The 14,563-nt window shown below is 44.5% G+C and overlaps 1 long non-coding RNA gene across 2 annotated transcripts in view; it reads left to right on the top strand.

Annotated features, from left to right (window-relative positions):
* LOC136445913 (uncharacterized) overlaps positions 1 to 7,745 on the top strand; it is a 32,459-nt gene extending 24,714 nt beyond the window's left edge. The window contains exons 4-5 of one of the 2 annotated variants that reach the window (XR_010757454.1): positions 5,446 to 6,155; positions 6,678 to 7,745. This is a non-coding gene — a long non-coding RNA (uncharacterized lncRNA). Of the gene's footprint in view, positions 1 to 5,445; positions 6,573 to 6,677 lie in introns of those variants that run through there. The other variant, XR_010757453.1, reaches the window with a different exon arrangement.
* The last annotated feature ends 6,818 nt before the right edge of the window (positions 7,746 to 14,563 follow it).

Raw genomic sequence — 14,563 nt, 5'->3', positions numbered from 1 at the left:
ATTCACCTCTTTCTGACTTCTGACCTCCTCTTACTGCTCACCTCTTTCTGACCTACTCCTACTGCTCACCTCTTTCTGACTTCTGACCTCCTCCTACTGTTCACCTCTTTCTGACCTACTCCTACTGCTCACCTCTTTCTGACTTCTGACCTCCTCCTACTGCTCACCTCTTTCTGACCTACTCCTACCGCTCACCTCTTTCTGACTTCTGACCTCCTCCTACTGTTCACCTCTTTCTGACCTACTCCTACTGCTCATCTCTTTCTGACTTCTGAACTCCTACTACTGCTCACCTCTTTCTGACCTACTCCTACTGCTCACCTCTTTCTGACTTCTGAACTCCTACTACTGCTCACCTCTTTCTGACCTACTCCTACTATTCACCTCTTTCTGACTTCTGACCTCCTCCTACTGCTCACCTCTTTCTGACTTCTGATTCCTCCTACTGCTCACCTCTTTCTGACTTCTAATTCCTCTTACTGCTCACCTCTTTCTGACTTCTGACCTCCTCCTACTGCTCACCTCTTTCTGACTTCTGATCTCCTACTACTGTTCATCTCTTTCTGACCTACTCCTACTGCTCACCTCTTTCTGACTTCTGATTCCTCCTACTGCTCACCTCTTTCTGACTTCTGATTCCTCCTACTGCTCACATCTTTCTGACTTCTGACCTCCTCCTACTGCTCACCTCTTTCTGACTTCTGATTCCTCCTACTGCTCACCTCTTTCTGACTTCTAATTCCTCTTACTGCTCACCTCTTTCTGACTTCTGACCTCCTCCTACTGCTCACCTCTTTCTGACTTCTGACCACCTCCTACTGCTCACCTATTTCTGACCTCCTTCTACTGCTCACCTCTCTCTGACTTCCTCCTACTACTCACCTCTTTCTGATTTCTGACCTCATCCTTCTCCTCTCCTCTTTCTGGCCTTTTACTACTGCTCACCACTCTCTGACTTCTGACCTCCTCCCACTTCTCACCTCTTTCTGAACTCTGACCTCATCCTTCTCCTCTCCTCTTTCTGACCTCTTACTACTGCTCACCTCTTTCTGACTTCTGACCTCCTACTTCTGCTCACCTCTTTCTGACTTCCTCCTACTGCTCACCTCTTTCTGACTTCTGACCTCATCCTTCTCCTCTCCTCTTTCTGACTTGTCTTATCAACCCCCTACTGCTCACCCATTTGTCACCTCCTACTACTGCTCGCCTTTTTCTGACTCATCGCTGTCTGTGCTCCTCCAACTGCTCACCCTTTTCTGACCTACTATTTTTCTCTCTCTGACTTGCCAATTCTGCGTGCCACTTGTCACCCCAACTATTGCTAATCTCTGTCTGACTTTTCTGACATCTCCTCCTACTGCTTACCTTTTTCTGACTTGCTCACCTCTTTCTGACTTGCTCACCTCTGTCTGAACTCCCCCTACTGCTCATATCTTTCTGACTTTTTTACCTCTTCCTGACTTGCTTAAGTCTTTCTGACCTCTTCCTTCCTACTGCTCAACATTTTCTACTTTACTCGCCTCGTCCTGACTTGACACCTCCTATTTCTGCTCATCTATTTCTGACTCATCTTATCCCCACCATATACTGCTCACTTCTTTCGCTCCTTACCTATTACCTCGTCCTACTGCTCACCTATGTTCTCCCTGACCTATCACCTCTATCTACTGCTCACCTCTTTCTGACTTGACCTATCCCATCCGCTTACTGCACACCTCTTTCTGACTTGACCAAACATATCCAATTTAACTACTGTTCATCTCTATCTCCTCTGACCAATCACCTACGCCTGCTATTTCACTTCACTTTATATACTTCTTCATGTGACCTCTTTTTCCCTAGACCTCTGCCTATGTCTCATTTCTTTCTTACTTGATCTATCAGCTCAACTGCTCATCTCATTCTAACTAGGCATAGCGTATCCTCCTGCTAAAATCTCTCTGACACCTCCTCTTACTGCTAACCTCTTTGTGAATTCTAATTTCTCTACTGCTCACCTTTTTCTGACTTCTGACCTCCTCTACTGCTCACCTCTCTTTGACTTCCTTCGCCTACAGCTCACCTCTTTCAGACTTCCTCCTACTGCTCACCTCGTTCTGACCTCTGACCTCCCCCTACTGCTCACCTCTTTCTGACTTCTGATCTCCTCCTACTGCTCACCTCTTTCTGACTTATGACTTCCTCCTACTGCTCACCTCTTTCTGACCTCCTCCTACTGCTCATCTCTTTCTGACTTTCTCCTACTGCTCACCTCGTTCTGACTTCTGACCTCCCCCTACTGCTCACCTCTTTCTGACTTCTGATCTCCTCCTACTGCTCACCTCTCTCTGACTTCTGACTTCCTCCTACTGCTCACCTCTTTCTGACCTCCTCCTATTGCTCATCTCTTTCTGACTTCCTCCTACTGCTCACCTCGTTCTGACTTCTGACCTCCCCCTACTGCTCACCTCTTTCTGACTTCTGATCTCCTCCTACTGCTCACCTCTTTCTGACTTCTGATCTCCTCCTACTGCTCACCTCTTTCTGACTTATGACTTCCTCCTACTGCTCACCTCTTTCTGACCTCCTCCTACTGCTCATCTCTTTCTGACTTTCTCCTACTGCTCACCTCGTTCTGACTTCGGACCTCCCCCTACTGCTCACCTCTTTCTGACTTCTGATCTCCTCCTACTGCTCACCTCTCTCTGACTTCTGACTTCCTCCTACTGCTCACCTCTTTCTGACCTCATCCTACTGCTCACCTCTTACTGACTTCCTCCTACTGCTCACCCTTTTCTGACTTCTGACCTCATCATTCTCCTCTCACCTCTCTGACCTCCTACTACTGCTCAACACTCTCTGACTTCTGACCTCCTCCTACTTCCCACCTACTTTCCGACTTGTTACTCTCTCTTACTGCTCAACTCTTTCCGACTTGTTACTCTCTCTTACTGCTAAACCCTTTCCGACTTTAACTTTCTCTTACTGCTCACCCCTTTCCGACTTGTTACTTCCTCTTACTGCGCAAACCCTTTTCGACTTGTTACTTCCTCTTACTGCTCAATTCTTTCCGACTTTTACTTTCTCTTACTGCTAAACCCTTACCGACATGTTACTTCCTCTTACTGCTCAACCCTTTTCGACTTGTTACTTCCTCTTACTGCTAAACCCTTTCCGACATGTTACTTCCTCTTACTACTCAACCCTTTTCGTCTTGTTACTTCCTCTAACTGCTCAACCCTTTCCGACTTGATACTTCCTCTTACTACTCAACCCTTTTCGACTTGTTACTTCCTCTTACTGCTCAACCCTTTCCGACTTGTTACTTCCTCTTACTACTCAACCCTTTTCGACTTGTTACTTCCTCTTACTGCTCAACCCTTTCCGACTTGATACTTCCTCTTACTGCTCAACCCTTTCCGACTTGTTACTCTCTCTTACTGCTCAACCCTTTTAAACTTTTACTCTCTCTTACTCCTCAACCCTTTCCGACTTGTTACTTGCTCTTACTGCTCAACCCTTTCCGACTTGTTACTCTCTCTTACTGCTCAACTCTTTCCGACTTGTTACTCTCTCTTACTGCTAAACCCTTTCCAACTTGTTACTCTCTCTTACTGCTCTACCCTTTTCGACTTGTTACTCTCTCTTACTGCTCAACTCTTTCCGACTTGTTACTCTCTCTTACTGCTAAACCCTTTCCAACTTGTTACTCTCTCTTACTGCTCTACCCTTTCCGACTTGTTACTCTCTCTTACTGCTAAACCCTTTCCGACTTGTTACTTCCTCTTACTGCTCAACCCTTTCCGACTTGTTACTTCCTCTTACTGCTCAACCCATTCCGACTTGTTACTCTCTTACTGCTCAACCCATTCCGACTTGTTACTCTCTTACTGCTCAACCCATTCCGACTTGTTACTCTCTTACTGCTCAACCCTTTCCGACTTGTTACTTCCTCTTACTGCTCAACCCTTTCCGACTTGTTACTTCCTCTTACTGCTCAACCCATTCCGACTTGTTACTCTCTTACTGCTCAACCCATTCCGACTTGTTACTCTCTTACTGCTCAACCCTTTCCGACTTTTACTTTCTCTTACAGCTCGACCCTTTCCAACTTGTTACTTCTCTTACTGCTCTAAACTTGATCATCTCCATACTACTCACCCCTTTCGGACGTGTTTCTTTGTTCGTCTTCCCACCTCTTTCTGACTACAACTCCTTGATTTTGACTTCTTAACTCACTTCCTCTCAGTGCTCACTGAAGATCTCTGATCTTTCTCCCTTCATCTCCCTCTACTGCTTACACTTACCTCTGTCTACCGTTGATCCTTTGGCTGTCAACACTATCTTTGTGTATTGTTTTCGTCTCATACTTCATTCTCACTTTCTGTATCTGAATGTCTGTCTCCCTCTCTCTGACTGTCTGTGGCTCCTTACTGTCTCTGCCTCTGTCGTTTTTTTCTTTTCACTGTCTGTGAACTTCCTCTACTGTCTGAATTCCTCTCCCTCCTTCCACCAATGGTTGCCTAGCTTTTTATCTGTCATTCATTCGTTTAGTGTCTCCTGCCAACCTTATGTTGTTAACTGTTTTCCACATTCTATTGCTCCTAACTTTTCTGTCGCCTTATGTCTTGCTCCCTATCCCTCTACGCGGAACCACTTCTCCTTATTTCACTGTTATCTTTAAAGCCCTAATGTCATTTGCGAACAAAGCTGAAGCGCCTTTATCCCTACAGCGGTTTCTGTCAACACTGCTATTCTTAATCCTAATTTATCAACACTCTGCACTTTTCTTAAAATCATGCTTATCATCTCTAAGTCTTTCTACCCTTTATCTTAATTTCGACTGTTGCTACTTCCGTTTGCCAACAAATGTATGCCTTATAATCTGACTGTATACTGTTTAATGTATTTTCTCCTATTTTTTTTCTGAATCTCATACTTTGTATCCTTCATGATTCTTGTAACCAAAGGATACATCCATTTTCTACTCTGTGAATGTTACTGTATTGCCGTCTCGCTGTACTCATCTGCAACCCAGGCGTTGTCGTCTGCTTGGGCCGTTTACCTTCATACTATAGTCCCCAAACATGTGACGTCAAAACAAACCTAAACCCTTTTCTCCGCTGATAGTCGCTCAGCTGATACCATAGAAGCTCAGTTTTATCACCCGATCTTCCTATGCATCGCACCTTTCCTGAAACCGTTCATAGACAAACTAGTGCTTCATTTCCATTCATGCGTCTGTGCTTCGTTCTGTCTGTATGGTGACTGTCGAAACTAGTAACTAACCAAAATCTAACTGCACTTGATACACCACTTACCATACATCTGTTTCACCACCACACCAATGACTCACACGTGACTCCAACCATGTCTGCTCCTGACTTAATGCTACTCTTGGACGAAAATGTCGTTCTTTCCTACTGCAGTATCTTACCATTACATTTCACTCTTTCCTTTCTGCAGAATGGGGTGATTTTGTCCCAAGGCGTATGTTCCTCTCACTTCACTCCCGCTGTTGGATTTCCTCTCTATCTATCTCTCTATCTGAGCTACGCCAAGCTGTTCACGTGTCTTCTCACCCACGTCTACAAACTTCGTATGTTCTCCTATGCTTCTGATCTTACCACTTACGCTTGTCCAAGTTCACACGTGCCATCCTATACGTATCCTTCACCACGTTCTTAGCGTTTGGCTGCGGCCTTAGGACATGTGCAACATGAGTACGGTCGTAGAACGCATGCGTTAACGCACCAGAACGAGGCTAATGCTGTCACTCTCCATGATCCCTAGGCCTATTCAAACGTGTCATTGACGCACATCGTCCAGTTCACTCATGTGATTTCGTGCAATAACAATTCGTCGTCTTGTGCTATTTCCTTCTTGCTTATTTCACAAGTTATCTTCTTTCTCATCTATCTATCCTCTATGATTAAAATGCATTCATCCTCGTCACTTGTTTCACATTCATCTCCTCTTGCTCTCACTGTATGTTCCTCTGATCTTGGCTTAGCTAGCTGTTTTGATTTTTTTCTACCACCTCTATTCCACTAACACGTGACCTTCTCATCTCCTATTTGCAGATGTTGATACAATGGTGTGTGAATGCTGCGCGGCGTAACATGTGTTGGCCGCTAGATGGCGTCGTTTCTCTTCCCCGTGTGATACAGCTCTTGGTGTGTAGACATAGCTTTTCTTCCTTCCTTCTTACCTATCGTCCAGTCTACTTTATCCAAAGTCCTCGATATAAGTTATCCTCAAGCTCGCCATTTCACAGCAGGGTTACCCCGTACCAACCCAACCCTAAACTTCATGTTCGAACATGTCCTCCTATATTCTCTGCTCCTAGATGCTTAACTTCCCTTGTCTACTATCCGATGCTTCGTTCCAAAGCTATTCACAATTAATGATACTATGTCCACTCCTGAGTTTTTTCTTTTGTTTTACGTTTATTTCGTATCGTTTTCCCTTCCTCGTTTCTTCCTGTATTCTTTCCCTCCTTCTTTCTTCTGAAATCCACTTCTGGCCGTGACCGTGAGAGATGGTAAGGCGGGTCCGAGACCGTACACACGGCTGTGGAAAATATGAGGGTATCAGATAAATATCAAACCAACTTACTAATGACTGTCTATGAGCGCTAGAATTTCAGCCACTTACCTTTGACTTCTTTTCTCCTCTGTTGCGTTGCTGGACCGAAGTCCTGACCACCGGCAGCCATCTTGGATGACGTCACCAGCTGGACCATGACTCCTGCAGACCGACCTGTCGACCAGCGTCTCTCCAGATGCTCATCAATGTGTGATTGGGACATCAGTGAGGCAGAAATGTTTCATCCATTATCCTCTATACATTTCTTTATTTCGCACAGTTTACATGGAATAATCTTAGATTTACATCAGGTTTCTACCACAACTGTATTCCATCTTCAGACGGTTTTTAGACCCCTGAAAAATTTCTTTTAGACCCCTGACTCTACTGCTACCCGCTCTCTGACGTAATATCTATCAGGCTTCTGACTTTACTTCTACCAAAACTCTGACGTAATCTCTATCAGACTTCTGACTCTACTGCTATCCTATCTCTGACGTAACCTCTGTCAGACCTCTGACTTTACTTCCACTTGATCTCTGACGTAGCCTCAGATCTCTGACTTCACTTCTACCAAACCTCTGACGTAACGTCCATCAGACCTTCTATCCTTGTCATGACGTTACTTTTGTCAGACCTTCGGCTCAACTTCTCCTGGCATACTTTCTATGTGATATCTCACTGCACTTCTATCTTACTTCTGAATCCATTTTTATCTGACATCTGCCTTCTTCTGACTATAACCTTAAAGTCTGACTTGAACCTCCTTCTACAGTTCACCTCTTTCTGACTCTGAACTCATCCTACTGCTCACATCTTTCTGACTCTGATGAACTCCTCCTACTGATCAAATCTTTCTGACTCTGAACTCCTCCTACTGTTCACCTATTTCTGACTCTGAACTCCTCCTACTGTTCACCTCTTTCTGACTCTGAACTCATCCTACTGCTCACATCTTTCTGACTCTGATGAACTCCTCCTACTGATCAAATCTTTCTGACTCTGAACTCCTCCTACTGTTCACCTATTTCTGACTCTGAACTCCTCCTACTGCTCACCTCTTTCTGACTCTGAACTCCTCCTACTGTTCACCTCTTTCTGACTCTGAACTCCTCCTACTGTTCACCTCTTTCTGACTCTGAACTCCTCCTACTGTTCACCTCTTTCTGACTCTGAACTCCTCCGCCTGTTCACCTCTTTCTGACTCTGAACTCCTCCTACTGTTCACCTATTTCTGACTCTGAACTCCTCCTACTGCTCACCTCTTTCTGACTCTGAACTCCTCCTACTGTTCACCTATTTCTGACTCTGAACTCCTCCTACTGCTCACCTCTTTCTGACTCTGAACTCCTCCTACTGTTCACCTATTTCTGACTCTGAACTCCTCCTACTGTTCACCTCTTTCTGACTCTGAACTCCTCCGCCTGTTCACCTCTTTCTGACTCTGAACTCCTCCTACTGTTCACCTATTTCTGACTCTGAACTCCTCCTACTGTTCACCTCTTTCTGACTCTGAACTCCTCCGCCTGTTCACCTCTTTCTGACTCTGAACTCCTCCCACTGTTCACCTATTTCTGACTCTGAACTCCTCCTACTGTTCACCTCTTTCTGACTCTGAACTCCTCCGCCTGTTTACCTCTTTCTGACTCTGAACTCCTCCTACTGTTCACCTCTTTCTGACTCTGAACTCATCCTACTGTTCACCTCTTTCTGACTCTGAACTCCTCCTACTGTTCACCTCTTTCCGGCTCTCGACCTCCTCTTACTGTTAACGTCTTTTTGACCTTCTACTGCTCACCTCTCTCTGACGTCCCCCAACTGCTCACCTCTGACTTCTGACCTCCTACTGCTCACCTCTTCCCGACTTCCTCCTACTGCTCACCTCTGACTTCGGACCTCCTACTGCTCACCTCTTTCCGACTTTCTCCTGATACTCACCCTGTACTGACTTCTCACCTCCTTCTGCTCACGTCTTTCTGACTTCTGACCTCCTCGTACAGCTCAAATCTTTCTGACCTTCTCTTACTCCTCACCTCTTTTGGCCTCCTCCTACTCCTCCCCCTAGTGCTAAGCTCTCTCTGACTTCCTCCTACTGCTCACCTCTGACTTCGGACCTCCTACTGCTCACACCTTTGTTTTACTTCTGACCTCCTCCTACTGCTAAACTCTTTTTGACCTCCTCCTACTCCTCACCTCTTTCTGACTCTCGATCTCTCCCTGCTGCTTACGCCTTTTTGACATTCTACTGGTCACCTCTCTGTGACATCCTGCTCACCACTTTCTAACCTCCTCCTAATACTCACTTCTCTCTGACTTCTGACCTCCTACTGCTCACCTCTTTCTGACTTCTGACCTCCTCCGTCTTCTCACCTCTTTCTGAGTTTCGACCACCTTCTCCTAGTGCTCACCTCTCCCTGACTTCCTCCTACTGCTCACCTCTGACTTCTGACCTCCTCCTACTCATCTCTGACTTTTGACCTACTGCTCAACTCTTTTTTTACTTCCGACCTCCTACTACTGCTTACCTTTTTCTGACCTCTCTTACTGCTCACCTATTTCCAACTCTCGACCCCCTTCTGCTGCTTACGTCTTTTTGGCCTTCTACTGCACGCCTCTCTCTGACTTCCTCTTACGGCTCACCTCTGACTTCCTCCTACTGCCCACCTCTATCCGACGTCCTCCTACTGCTCACCTCCATCTGACTTCTGACTTCCTCCTACTGCTCACCTTTTTTTTACCTCCTCCTACTGCTCACCTCTCTCTGATTTCCTCCTACTGGTAGTACTGCTCACCTCTGACTTCCGACCTCCTCCTACTTCTCACCTCTTTCTGACTTCTGCCCTCCTATTGCTCTCCTCTTTTTGACCTCCTGCTACTGCTCACCTCTTTCGACCTCGTACTGATCACCTCTTTCTGCTTCCTCCTACTCCTCACCTTTGACTTCTGACATCCTACTGCTCATCTTTCTGATATCTGACCTCCTTCTGCTCACCTCTATCTGACCTCCTACTGCTCACCTCGTTCTGATCTGACTAGTCACCTCCAGCTACTGCTCACCCCTTTCTGACGTGCCACCCATTTCTGACCTTCACCTACTGCTCATATTTTCCCTACTTGTCACCTCGTTCTGACTTGCTTACCTCTTTCTGACTTGACCAACCAACTCAAACTACTGCTCGAGCACAGATATTCTCTTCTGACCGATCACATACGACTTCTAGTCTACATCACTTCACTGTACATACTTCTACATGTCACCTCTTTTTAACCTGACCTATTACCTTTGAATATTGCTCACGTCTTTCTTACTTGAAATGACCCCTTTTCTCCCTGACTGTTTCTCTGTCAACGTTAAGTGGTGACACATCTTGCTCACATTATCTATCAGCTCAACCTAGTTACACGTCTCTACCTCTTCTTACTGCTCAGCTCTTTGTGACTTCTCACCCCCTACTATACCCATCTCTTTCTGACTCAGCTTGTCACCTCCTTTTACTGCTCAACCCTTTCCGACATGTTACTTCTCATCTTTTTTTACTTTTCATCTCCCTACTACTCAGCCATTTCCGACTTGTTTCTTTGTTCTGCTTCTCATCTCTTTCTGACTTCACAGCTCCTTAATATCACTGATGACCTCTTTCTCCCTCCACACTTCTCTCACGCTGTCTTCTATTGGTCCTTAACCTTTCTGTTTGTCTTGTTTTCGTCTGATACGTTACTTCTACCTTACCTCTGACTTAACTTCAACCTTACTTCTAATTTGACTTCTTCCTTATCTCGGACTCTTATCTACCTGCATTCTGACTTCTACTTGACATTTGGCTTCTACTTGAACTCTTACTTCTCAATGAACACTTCTCGGATCGTTTCCTAGACCCTGACTACTCCCCAAACTCTGACGTATCCCACAATGGCACTAAATCATGACTTCTCTCTGAACTTTGACTACTCTCTGAACTCCGACTTCTTCCTGAACTCTGACTTCTCTTTCACCTCTGACTTCTCCCTAAACTCTGATTTCCCCCTGAACTCTGACTTCTCTCTGAACCCCGCATTCTCCCTGAACTCTGACTTCTCTCTCACCAAGACTTCTCCCTAAACTCTGACGTCTCTCTGAACTCTGACATTTCCTTGAGCTCTGACTTCTCTCAAAACTCCGACTTCATCGTTAACTCTGACTTCATTCTGCATTCTGACTGAACTCTGACTTCTCCCTGAACTCTGACTTCTCCCCGAACTCTGACTTCTCACATGGTTTTCTATCTAGATTCTGACTTCTTCTTGAACTCTGTCTTCTCTCTTAAATTCTTCCTGATCTTGGTCTGTTCATTGCACCTTAGATCTGACTTCTCTCTGAACTAAGACCTCTTTCTGAAAACGTCCATTCTTAGTTTTCCTCTCTATTACTGCATTGCCTGTCACTTAATTCCAATCTCTTTCCATCTTCCTGTGTCACTCCAACATATGTGAAATTTAGCTATGGCTACCTTTATTATTATTTTTCCTTGTGTCTTCCCTTAAGACATTCTGCCTCCCAATCCTTCACACATTGATGGCATCTGGACAAGATGGACTTAAGGCTGTCAAAGGTTTGTAACTTCCATTTGAGTATACTTAACTTGTGCAGGAGGAAATGTAAAGCGAACTTTGAGGCCCCTGCCCGATGATGACAAAACTGTTGTGAGGTTGTCGACACAAGATGGCGATGTTGTCTTCACCTCTATGCTTTCTTTCCTCCACTTTTGCTAGCTTAAACCTTTTTCTGAAACACTTCGCTACCTCCTTTACACTTCCTCAAACTTGACTCTCTCTTTCTTTCTCTCTTCTTCTCTCTCTCTCTTTCCTGCTCGACCTTTGAATTTTCTCTTGACTTTCTTCCGCTCTACTCAAACCTCTTCTCTACTATGAGCTCCAACTTATCTTCTATCTTTCTCTAAAGACCATTTAGAACTTCTTCCATCTCGGCTCTCCTTCTAAAGCTCTTGTAGCTGGCAGTTTCTCCAAGTGTCTTCACTTTGTGCTCTTACTAGCTCGTGCTCTCCTTTTCCGACTTTGTTACTCCTACTCAATGTCCAGTGGCTTAAACCTCCATGTAGTCACGTTTCCGACTTTTCGCTTCTATTCTCTTTCGCTTAACTACTTGTTTTCCGACTTTCTGCGATGCCTTCCGATCATTCACGAATATTACCGAATAATGTCGATCTAAACTTCTCTCAGCCCTCCTTGTCTGTGATTTGTAGCCATCTGCGCATGTGTCGAAACTACGGTGATGTTCACATCATTATCAAATCTGAGGGCACTTAAGACAATGACTTAACCTGAATATTCATTATCTGGCTATTATCACGAAATTCGTTTATTTTCCCCCGTTTTTCCAACATACCCAAAATGTCTTTAGAATTTTGTTTGCATGAGGAATTATTTCGTAAAATTTACTAGTGTTTGCTTCTGTCTATCTTAAATGCATCATGACTTTCCAGTTGAAATATTCACTTTTGTATTTCACTCTAATCTTTCTTCTTTATTCACGGTTAAACTTCTCAGATGACGAGAGTAGACTTCCGTGGAGTGGACGTCTAATCTGTAGCAGCCTGGGATTTAGATTAATAACATTGGAAAGATCAAGGAATATATGAAATCTCCTTAGACTAGCACGGAAGGGTATTATCTTCCACGTGGGAACAGCTTATGTCTATATTAGTGACCTCAAAATGCAAAGTCGCTGTGATGCAAGCATTTATCACATACATGACTAAATTTGGACAATGAAAGATTGTATTATAACATATCTTAACATTGTTGGCAATGTTCTTCCTATAGAATCTCTCTCGTGCCTTTACGTCTAACATATATTTTCAATTTCGAATAAACCCTACTGTGTTCGCTGATGTTGATACTGTAGACTGTAGACTGTACATATTTTGTTACTGCTATTTTTGATATTTCGTCTCCGTCTTTTTGTACATAAAATGTGAAGAACAGTTCAATCTGACATTGGGCCTATTAAATTGCTACTGTGTAATGGAAAGCCCAACAGATTATATCTATGTTACATATTTTTGTATGGCAATAAAATTATCTCCATGCTACACATTTCCTTGTCCAGTATCAATGGAGTCTTTTTTAGTCACTACAGATCATTGACAGCGGTATTAAAGACCCCTTCTCACAAGAGTAGCCATCCAGCTGAACCCCCAAAATGGTTGGACTCCGAACAAATAACCCCCTACCCGATATTGTCACTTCTCTACATCACGTCATACTATGTCACATTACCCTCTTACGACCTTTGATTTGGGCACATCGTCCTCTCATTGCTTCCATTTTGTCACATCGCGTCATTACCACTTCTGGCTTGTCACACTCCTGCTGTGGCAGGTCACCCCTCATTTCTGCAGTTTTGTTGCATTGACGTCGTAACACTTCTCTGGTCTATTGCACAGACTCCTCGTTAGTTGCGTTTTGTTACGAGTGCCCATCATTTTACGGTTATTGACACTCTCGGCATCATCACCATGCCTATTATACTATTGGATTAACAACCCACTGCCCTACGGTCTCAAAAAGGCCACCGGACCTTTACCTTTGCTCTTCACAACTGCTCTCTTCATCAAAATCCACTCCATTACTTGTATTACCTTCTCCGTTGGAATTTCTAAATCATCTGGTTTGGCAAATCTTATAGTTTCACGCTAGCGAAGAAAATATGACGTCCCCAGATGATGACTCGAGCTGAGTGCTATCCTGTCCTTGGTGCTGAATTTGGTGTTATGATTAGTTGCATGTTTCCGTTGGTTACAACGTACAAATTTCAAACTCCTGTGGTGTCGAATAAGTTTAAACCAAGACATGTCAACAAGTTGGGATGCGCCATCTTGTTGAAGACTGCAAAAAAATCTTACGCAGAGTGCACAATCATCAGGAAAACTGAACGAACCATGCTTGGATGAATGTGGACATGTGGATACCTCTTTTCAGTCACATAGATTGGGATTTAACAAGTTCACAGAAGTGAGCACAGCTCAAGTTAGAACAATAACACACCGTGGTTATTTCTTGTGTTTTGAATTGTGGTATCCAACTCTTCTGACAGCATTGGCGTCTTTAAAGCCTTATTGGGCAGAATTGGTGGCAAAATCGTCAGGTTTTAGGCAGTGCTCTAGAGACGTTGACACGTTCCATCAATTTCTATGAAATAGAGACTTATTCAGAATCCTCACCTGACCTTTCAGATCACAATCTGACATTGTTATCATCGTGATCAATGCTGGAAGATAGTCCCACAACAGGCGACAATTATGGCATACGAAGGAGATAAGGACGCGTATCTCAATTTCTTCCGAACTAAATTATCTCTACATTTACCAAGTCTTCTTTTCTGAATGCTGTATACTTCATTATCAGATGTAGATGGCCTGATACTAGCACTGTAGGAGGGCTAATGTCTGTTTACTCAGAAACGGTGCAACGGACCATTTAACTGTTGTCTGATAGCACGGCACCAATTGTCAGTAGTCACGTGACGGATCTACCGTGCTGATTAACGTCACTTCACATTACTGTCACCATTTGCACGACGGGAAGGTCACACGAAAACTCCTGTGAGAGACCTGCAGGTCATCGTACTTATCTTTTCTTGGTTCGCTGATCAGGTGAGCTATTTGGGTGCAATGAAGCGAGCTTAGCCTGAATTCTCCCCTTTGCACTAGACGGCGATTGCTGAGCGCCCGTTGAGCGACAAAGATTGGATTTGTGTGCCCTTGATTTCATCTACATTCTACATTTAGATGCCCCCATATAGCCCCATCAGAGGCAAAGTAGGGGGGAATTGGGGTCCCGGGCTAAGGCGGGCAGGCCTCCAGCCTGGCACGGAACGACTAAACAGTGGGAGCCGTCACAACCGTGCCAGGCAGGGTATTCCACTGGGGAATCGTACGGGGGAAGTAGAAGACTTTGTATGTGTCGGCTCTGGCGTAGATGGTTTGAAACTTGAGGT

Source organism: Branchiostoma lanceolatum, chromosome 12, assembly GCF_035083965.1.
Source record: "Branchiostoma lanceolatum isolate klBraLanc5 chromosome 12, klBraLanc5.hap2, whole genome shotgun sequence".
In the NCBI taxonomy this organism is placed as follows: Eukaryota; Metazoa; Chordata; class Leptocardii; order Amphioxiformes; family Branchiostomatidae; genus Branchiostoma; species Branchiostoma lanceolatum.
Note: the sequence above shows the minus strand (reverse complement) of the source record. Positions and strands in the feature narration are given on the sequence as shown.